This window comes from Ahaetulla prasina, chromosome 1 (genome assembly GCF_028640845.1).
Source record: "Ahaetulla prasina isolate Xishuangbanna chromosome 1, ASM2864084v1, whole genome shotgun sequence".
NCBI lineage: Eukaryota > Metazoa > Chordata > Lepidosauria > Squamata > Colubridae > Ahaetulla > Ahaetulla prasina.
In genome coordinates, this window is record NC_080539.1 from 146,553,034 (window position 1) to 146,563,138 (window position 10,105).

At 40.0% G+C, this 10,105-nt stretch overlaps 1 protein-coding gene across 1 annotated transcript in view; it reads right to left on the reverse strand.

The window, feature by feature from the left end:
- The window catches only part of DLGAP2 (DLG associated protein 2), a 452,324-nt gene extending 448,387 nt beyond the window's left edge, over window positions 1–3,937 (reverse strand). The window contains exon 1 of the mRNA XM_058177539.1: window positions 3,929–3,937. The gene's annotated coding sequence lies outside the window, so the exon portion shown is untranslated. The remainder of the gene's footprint in view (window positions 1–3,928) is intronic.
- Window positions 3,938–10,105: the final 6,168 nt, after the last annotated feature.

Below are 10,105 nucleotides of genomic sequence, written 5' to 3' on the forward strand. Positions count from 1 at the left end.
AGCTGAAGAGGTTGTAGAAAAATGCGTTTAAAAGTTTTAAAAAAAAAAGTTGGCCACACCTACCCAGTCATATTACCCCACCACCAGCAAGCCACGTCCACAGAACCAGTAGTAACAAATTTCACATTTCACCCCTGAATCATTACTTAAGTTTGGAGCTGCAAAGTATGCTGGGTCCTTGTCTGGATTAGGGACACAGAGGCAAAAAAATTCACTGACTAAAGAGCAAGGATTCAACTTGCTGGGTCTTACAATTTTCTGCTTTATTATAAAGCCTAAAGCAGGGCTGTCAAACTCGCTGCCCGCAGGCCGGATGTATCACACACTGGCCACACCCATGTCTGGTTTAGCGAAGGGGAAAAAAAAGATGACACAAGTTTGACACCCCTGCCCTAAAGACACAACTCTGCGTGAGATTTAATTATGCTAAGGCTTTTGCAGTACCTGTAACCCTAGTACAATTGTCTTTCCTAGGAGCCAAACAGTAACCTTGAAGAAAGGTATTGAAGAAAGATAAGAAGAGCTATTTTGCTTATCCTGCCCTTATTTATCAGAGTTTTCAGCTGTCGAGTATTGACATCTTTGGTGTTGGAAAAAGACTCCTATGAATACCATGGACATTCAAGAAAACAAACCGATGGATCATCAAACAAGTCAACCCAGAACAAAGGCACAAATGACCAGGCTCAAATTATTCTACTTCGGATACATTACTGTATGCTAACACCAGCTCTCTGGAAAAGACAGAAAAGTAGGAAAGGTGGAAAGAAGGAGAAGAACAATTAATCTAATGATTTTATGTAACTATTCTCCCAAACACCTGAGGGAAGGACAAGAAGTTACAGGTGTAAGATCATTAAGAGAGATCCAGCCTAAAACTCAGGAGAAACTTCCTGACAGTGATAACAATTAATCAATGGAATGGCTTGCCTTCAGATGTTGTGGTTTAGCAACACTGGAGGTTTTCAAGAAGAGACTGGACAACCATTTGTCCTGAACGGTATAGGGTCTCCTGCTTGAGCAGAAGGTTGGACTAGAAGACCTCCAGTGTCCCCTCCAGCCCTATTACTCTATGTTGTATGCTCTATTTCATCTTTCTCTCTTTAATAGATTTGTTCTGGCAAGAAAATAACACATAAAAGTGCTGGAAATATATGGGAATGTGCAAATGGAAGATGATGTCATCTAGCTCACCTTTAAATCTTTATGAAGTTATGGTAGCCTGTTTCAAAGTACTGTAAAGGCATAAACCAGAAACACCGTATGTTTTCTTCAAATAATTTATATTAACCCCTGGATCTGTGTTGCAAATTCTATGTATTAGTTACTTTTATGGTGTTCAAATAAGCATTCAGGCAATTGCAATTGTAGCTGCCTGCTGGTATCCCTCTAAAGGTAACCTCAAAATCAGGTATTGAATGCATCTTACATTCATGGACAGATCTGCAGACGTGAGAACACAGTGCAGTGGAATGTTGTCTGGATTCCTAGGAGGGAGGGGCTGCATTCCAGAGGACTAAGAGACAAGCTGAGTTTATGTGGAAGAAGGTCACAGTAGCTCATCCCTAGAAGTTCTCAGAGTATATCTTCAGTGATGCAAGTAGCTGCTTTAGCTTGGCAAGATTTCTACCTATAGATAAGGAATGATAAAGGAAACTGCTCAGAAGTAATTCTATGTATCTTTCTTGGTTTTTGGAGCCTGACAAACAGTAAGGAACCATGTAAAGCAAAGCATGCTATTTTTTCTCTTATGGGTTTTTCTGTTTTTTGTTATTCTAAATTTTGCACATATGAGTCTGTCTAATTCATTTTATGAACTTCTTGAGTTTCAGATTATCATGAAGTTTCATGGAATGTCAAAGGCTGTAGTGGTGCCTCCAAGAGGAGGCAAATATTTACTAGGTTAGGTTAAGTAATACCTAAAAACTATTGTCTATACGAATTAGTATACCACACATGAAAAGTGGATTTTATTTAGGGGATAGGTAAGACAAATACATGCAAGTGGGAATTCAAAATCTGCATAAGATGTAATAACTTTAATGTCGAATTGCTCAATACATGATCCACAAAGACATTTCAAAATATGGCTTATTCATTTTTTAAGGCAATGCATTGCTTTTATTAATTAATCTGGTCCTCCAAAGGACTCTTCAGATTTATTAACCAGATGTTCTGAAAATGAAGTGATAAGAGTAAAAAAATGCACAGAAAAAAGGGTGAGACTTGGAGCAACCTGGCTGGGGAATTCTGGGAGCTGAAGTCCACGCATCTTAAGAGCCAGCCAGCCATCATCAAGGCTGAGAAACACTGATCTAGATAGTAGTTAAATACATGTCTGACAAATGATTTATAAAAACCATTTTGAAAAAATTTCAAGATTCCACCCCCCCCCCTCCACAAATAGACATTCCACTAATTTATCCACTGCTCAGGACATATTTAAGGCTGGTAGGCAAGGTTCTAATACTGCTTATGCTTACGTTAAATGAAAACTAAAAAATAAATAAAGCAAGGCTATTGGGGGTAAAAAACAGGGAACTTTAGAGTGCATACGCAAGACATCCCACACAAATCTATATAAAGCTTTCATAAGTGCGAAAAAGAAGCACATTTCTCTTTGTGCACTTGAAGTAAAATCCTTATTGCGTAGCGCAATGTGAAGGTTCTGAGATTGAAGTGAAAAGTCCACGTAGATAGCTGGTCCCTAGACTGAAACAATTGTAGCTATTACTCCAGTCACTGCGGGGTTTGTGTGTGTGTGTGTAATTTTCAATAAACCAACACCTTTTTCAACAACCAACACCTCCAATAAACCATCACTCTGCTAAACAAATAATTCCCTCAACACTGTCAGACTATTTACTGAATCTGCACTACTATTAATCGTTTCATAGTTCCCATCACCAATCTCTTTCCACTTATGACTGTATGACTATAACTTGTTGCTGGCAATCCTTATGATTTATATTGATATATTGATCATCAATTGTGTTGTAAATGTTGTACCTTGATGAACGTATCTTTTCTTTTATGTACACTGAGAGCATATGCACCAAGACAAATTCCTTGTGTGTCCAATCACACTTGGCCAATAAAATTCTATTCTATTCTATTCTTTTGAATTTTATTCCAAGATTTGTAGAACAGAATAACAGAATCAGAATCTAATAATGGTTACACAGCCTACCTTTCCCTAGATAGCAAATGACCTAGCACTTCATCAACTGCATCTCCAAGAAATAATAAATGTATTTAGTCCATGAAAGCAGAAAAAAAACTCCTGACCCAAGTTGCTTTCCTATGGAGAACTTACAAGCAGTCCTCACCTTACAATTATTTGTTGAACAATGGTTCAAAGTTACAATGGTGTTCGGGAAAGGGGTGTACAAACCCACTGAACAACACCTGGAGTCATATCATCGTATTTTGATCACATTTTGACAGTCGCAGCATCCTGTAATTACATGATGTGATTTGTAACTTTCCCAGCTGGCTTTCAACAAAGTTAAATCAATGGGGGAAATCAGGTTCACTTAACAGTTATATCAGTGGTGAAATTCAGCTGGATTTATCCGAATCACACGATCCGGTAGTGTCAGCAATGGGAGGCTCTGGCCACCCACCTGGACATCATTACATCCTGTTTTTGACCCTCTGTGCATGTGCAGAAGGCTCTGCGCATGCGTGGAGGAGGAGCGCACACTTATATTTACGAGCCGGTAGGGAAAGGCAAGTGAATTTGACCCTGAACTATATGATTCATTTAAGAACCATGTGATTTGATTAACCGCAAGGATTCACTTATTTTTTTTAATTAGGGTTATCATAATATAAAATACAAATGAAAATAAAGATAGAGAGGAAGTAAGGAAGGGGAAGAAAGGGGAAAGAGAAAAGGGGGGGGGAAAGGCAATTGACTTCCAACTTTTTTCAATGCAGTGCAATACAAAATAGAATTGCGGCCTCATCTTTTTATTTTACCAATTTAACAAATTCTAGCCATTTCTATAATGGTAAACTAAGTTAATTGGAAAAATCCAAAATCAATTTTTTTCTCTATCTCAAGCACAAAGTCCAGAAGTGATTTCCCAAGTAAAATCAAAGCTGGATATGATTTCCCCCCCTCTAATTAAAACAATTTCCCCATCTCTGTTAGGTCTATCACTTTATCCATCTATTCTTCTATTGTGGGGCACAGGGATTCACTTACTGACTGCTGTAAAAGTGGTCATAAAATCACGCTTGGTGATGTGATGACTCGCTTAAAAACCATATCGCTTAGTGAACAAAATTCTTATTCCAATTCTGCTCATAGGTTGAGGACTACCTAAATATTTATACTTGGTATACATTTCAAAGTCATGGGATGTCCTTTTAAAATAATGTTAGCCAGCTCTACATCAGTATCAAGTATGAAAGCTACTTTTTCCACAATCCATAATGTTAAATATGGATGCAAAAATATTGATAGCCTATCAGCCAAAAATACTTGGTTGAAGTTAGGAAGATGAGGAGATGTTTAAAATATAAAGGAGATGGTGATGGGATATGAGAACAGTACTGCATGGTTATATTTGTTATTATAATATGTTCTGGCCCAATGCAATCAAAAGAGTTTCAATAAAGATTCTCAATGAAGACAACAAAGCATGAAAAGGTTCACAGTAACATTAAATACCAATTTATGCTTTTTGGGGGGAAATGACATATTAATGTCTTTTGTTACACATGATTAAAAAAAACAAGGTTTTGAAATATAAACTGTTAGAACTTTTAACTGATATAAGACAAACATTTGAAGATAGGCTTTCTTAATGCATGAGCTTTAGGAAATATATCTAAATATATGGAAACTGAGCACTATCTGAAATCAATGACAACTGCAAAGGTAATGTTGCGAGAACTATATAAAGATAAGTCACATGTACTTAAGTGTGCATATGTGGATCAATGTTTTTGCATCTTGGCACAGTAAATCTCATAAGTAAAACCCATAAGATCTTTATGTATGCCAATGGTCAGTATATTTTTATAGCTGACTTGTTACACTCATGCCTTAATTGATTTGCTTATATTTATTTGTTCAAAAGACTTATATGGTCACCTGTAACCCTGGGCAGCTCACAAAAGAGCAGTAAAAACATCCCAAACCATAACAAAGACTCCCAGTGACCCAAAGGCAAATATTTCTCTATACATCAACGTTTAATTTTGCTGGGCTTCAGTTTCACCCTACCCAATGCTTGTGAGAAGAAGCATTGAGGCTTCCTGGAAAGCCAGGAGATTGGGGGCCTGCTGGATCTCAAGGGTAGCAGGGCAGGGGTCTACACAGAGAAAGTATTCTGCCTGGGACCACCAGAAACAGGGAAGGGATCTGCAATGTGCCCATTATCTCTAACCTGGGCAAATGAGCAGATGCCTTCAAGGAGAGGCAGTACCAACAACAGCCTGTGCCGTTGCCATTCAGAACTTTAAAGGTGGAAGTCCCTGCAGCTCAAGGAGCAGTGGTGTAATATGGGCAAACTGTCGAGTGCCCTGAACTTCATCTGCCATTGCATTCTGGACACTTCAGATAAACTTCAAGAACAGTCCCATGTAGAGAATATTACATTAATCCAACCAAGAAATGATGAGGGCATGAATGATTGCGAGCAGACTATCCCAATCGAGAAATATATGCAACTGGCGCACAAGATGAATCTGCGCAAAGTTCCCCCACATGCAGCTGCCATTTACTCCTCAAATAGTCCAGAAAGACCCCAAATTGTCTCTATTGAGGACTCTGCAACCCCAACAAGATGATACCTCACCAAATCCAGGATGACCAAATTTCCGGAGCCTTTCTATCTTGTGTCAGCCTTCCCGGATAAACCAGACAAGAAACACAACTTGATGAACTAAATCCATTCTACTGTAAAGCTATATTAACAGACTCTTGCAAGCTAGAATCTATAACCTTCCCATTGCTACATTTAACAGCTTCAACAATTAGGGCAGGTTCTTGTTAAGTTTCTTTCCTTGACCGTTAAGTGACTTCAGGCTCCTCCCTCTCTTGTCTGATCATTCCACAGGCAGCATTTTTTCCCCTTATCCCCCAAGGTCAACCACACATTACATTATACTTTCTAGGGTTGAACTGGAGCCAGTTCATCTCCATCCAGATGCTCACAACCTCTAAGCAGTGGGCCAAATTGAACAGCATTGCCAGGCATGAAGATCTATCAATTATACCCCTAATTTATTTTATTTATTTTATTTTTTTTTCAAATTTATATACCGCCCTATCTCCCTAAGGACTCAGGGCGGTTCACAGGCAGTTAAAATACATATAAATACAGATTAAAAAACAATTAAAAAACTTATTCTATTGCCCGAAATTTAAAATAGTATAAATAATAAAAACCCCTTAAAACCCATAACTTTAAAATCTAATCCAGTCCCGCGCAGATAAATAAGTGTGTTTTAAGCTCGCGACGAAAGGTTCGGAGGTCCGGAAGTTGGCGAAGTCCTGGAGGGAGTTCGTTCCAGAGGTGGGAGCCCCACAGAAGGCCCTTCCTGGGTGTCGCCAGACGGCACTGCCTAGCTGACGGCACCCTGAGGAGTCCTCTCTGTGAGAGCGCCTGGTCGGTGAGAGGTATTTGGTAGCAGTAGGCGGTCCCGTAAATAGCCCGGCCCTATGCCATGGAGCGCTTTAAAGATTGTCACCAGCACCTTGAAGCGCACCTGGAAGGCCACAGGTAGCCAGTGCAGTCTGCGCAGGATAGGTGTAACACGGGAGCCACGAGGGGCTCCCTCTATCACCCGCGCAGCTGCATTCTGAACTAACTGGAGCCTCCGGATGCCCCTCAAGGGGAGCCCCATGTAGAGAGCATTGCAATAATCCAGGCGAGACGTCACGAGGGCGTGAGTGACCGTGCATAAGGCATCCCGGTCTAGAAAGGGGCGCAACTGGCGCACCAGGAGAACCTGGTGGAAAGCTCTCCTGGAGACGGCCGTCAAATGATCTTCAAAAGACAGCCGTTCATCCAGGAAAACGCCCAGATTGCGCACCCTCTCCATCGGGGCCAGTGACTCGCCCCCAACAGTCAGCCGAGGACTCAGCTGACTGTACCGGGATGCCGGCATCCACAGCCACTCTGTCTTGGAAGGATTGAGCTTGAGTCTGTTTCTCCCCATCCAGACCCGTACGGCTTCCAAACACCGGGACAGCACTTCGATAGCTTCATTGGGGTGGCCCGGTGTGGAGAAGTACAGCTGGGTGTCATCAGCGTACAGCTGGTACCTCACACCGAAGCCACTGATGATCTCACCCATTAAGATGTGATTTGTCCCTTTTTAATTTTTAAAATTTATTAAATAAGTATTCAACAAAATTATATAGCTGCCCCTACAGTATAGCTTCCCCAGTGAACTTTCTGGATGGTATAAGATTGAGGAAGTCTGATACTGAAAACACAAACAAATTACATCTTGTAGGTCAGAAATGGAGCTGACGTGTTTATGAACTAGTCACTAATAATCATCTCCTAATCAGGGGTGGTATTCACTTACCTTCCCTACTGGTTCGCAAATGTATGTGCGTGTATACGCAGAGCCTCAAAAACATAGAAAAATGGGACATCATGATGTCTGCGCGAGTGGGCGGGGTATCCAGCAGTTTCCCCACCAGTTCTCCTGAACCGGATGGAACTGGGCTGAGAACCACCACTGCTCCTAATGTATTTTCTGGAGTACACCTCTGTAAACAGAATGATTTACTAATTCTTCACATATTGCTTGCAGACACAATAACAGCTGCAAGTGGAAAGTTAAATTTTCCCCATTGTATTAAATCAAAATGTACTCCCATGCATTTTTCGTACCAGGATGGCTAATACGTCTTGCAATGTATCAAAAGAATGCTAATTGCTTCACATCTTGCATCAGAGTAGAAGAAAATGACTATTTTTTTCCCCCCAGTACTGCTTATTGACCTAAACTAATTGGAGGAGCTAAACTGGATGGGAGTCTGCATCCCATCCAGAGCTACTGGCTAGATGTGGAATTTTAAAAAAACCCCACAATCTTCTATAATGGCAAATTATTTCTGTAATACTCCCAAGAAAACCGTGTAGATCTCCTGGACTTGAGCTTGACAAGAATCAAAGAAAAATACCACTTCAGTGCATTTCTACCTTCCAATATCTTCTGATCAAACTTCCATGAAAGGTTGAGGAGAAATAAAAACTGCTATATAAATGCAGAGGGTACCTGGCTGGTACGCTATTGAAGGCTTGAGGGTGGGAAACTCAGGAGAGAATAACATTTATAATGCACACATTCTTTAAAGCAATATCCTTACTCTGTAAACTGCTTAGAGAGTACTGTAAAGCGCTATGAAGTGGTATACAGATAGTCCTCAACTTACATCAGTTCATTTAGTGACCGCTCAAAGTTACAATGGCACTGAACAAAGTGACTTATGATCCTTTTTCACACCTACGACTATTGCAGCATCCTCATGGTCACACGATCAAACTTAAAACATTTGGCAACTGACTCATATTTATGACACTGCAGTATCCCAAGGTCACATGATAATCTTTTGTAACCTTCCGAAGAGCAAAGTCAATGGGGAAACCAGATTAATGTAACAACCATGTTATTAACTTAATAACTGCAGTGATTCACTTAACAATTGTGGCAAGAAAAGTCTTAAAATGGGGCAAAACTCACTTAAATGTTTCACTTAGCAACAGAAATTTTGGGCTCAATTGTGGTTGCACCTTGAGATCTACCCGTATGAGTCTACGTTCTATTGCTATTGCTATTTCTGTTTTAAGCAAGTATCAAGCACCATTAATTACCAAGGTATCAATGATACACATCTGTTAAACCAGTGTTAGACTTTACCTAACTTCCCAGACAGCTCACAGTCATAACAAACTATCAAAGAGGAAGTATGAGGTCTTCCCCGAAGCAAAACTCTCCCAAAAAAATAAAATGTTGCTGACCTGGCTGACAATTAATCAAGGGACATCTCTTCTAGAAGCAGAAACATTATTTGAGAAGCAATGTTCTCCTTTCCAAATGAATAATGAGCCTGGGAGAAAACTCTGCACTATAAAACAGTGCTATTCATGCAAACTTTGAGCTACAAAAAGCTATTTTTGATGCTGTAAGGAATAGCACAGAAAGAACCTAATTTCTAGGATTTGGAGGAAGAGTGCCGTTGAATCAATCCCTCCATTTATCTGACTGAATTTAAGAAACTTTTCCTACTGTCTTCCATCTCCAGTAACTGAGCTAGAGCTTAATCAGACACATCACATCATTGATTGGTCTTTATAAAGTCTGCTCCAGCCTTCCCCAAACTCAGATTTGTTAGATTTCAATCCTTCTAGATCAAGTCATGGAAAAAGGCCATGGTCTCTACAATTTATGGAACTAAGTACTAACACACTGACAGTATCAGATAAAGGAAGGGTATCATTGCCTATATAACATGTCTTAATCTGAGCCACAATTACAAAGCTGTCAAGGGTGAGCCTACAGAAAATTAGGGTAAAAAATTTCCTTCTAGTACATCTCAACTCATAATGGTTACATGGGTACCTCTATGCAAATTTCTTCGCAAGGACAAAGAAATTTTCTATTTTCTTGGCATTTGTGGGGGTGGGGGTGCCATCTAGGGTCAGGCCAATAATCCTGCTCTACTTACAAGCCCCTGAAAAATTGCCCAAATGTTCCTAAGGCCTACAAAATGCACATAAAAGAAATCAGACCACATTTGTATTTTATTTGGATAAGGGGAGTAATGCTCAGTAAAGAAAGTCTCCTGCATTTTTTCTTCTTCTAAGCATTCTCAATAAAACTTTGCTTTCAGAGCTATTTCAAAGGAGAATATAAATTCTCATGGGTGATGTAAGTTTTCCTTGCATTTGTTTAGTCACCAAGTATCAGGGTGATTGTAAATGGTAAAGATATTTCTCCAACTCCTCCCACTTCCAATAAATGCCAGGGAAAACATGATGACAGGATTTTCCCCACTGGGTTTTGCAGCAGTGATGTTACTTTTATTATAAGGGGAAGCGGGGGAATCATGCCCTTGATTAATTGCTGG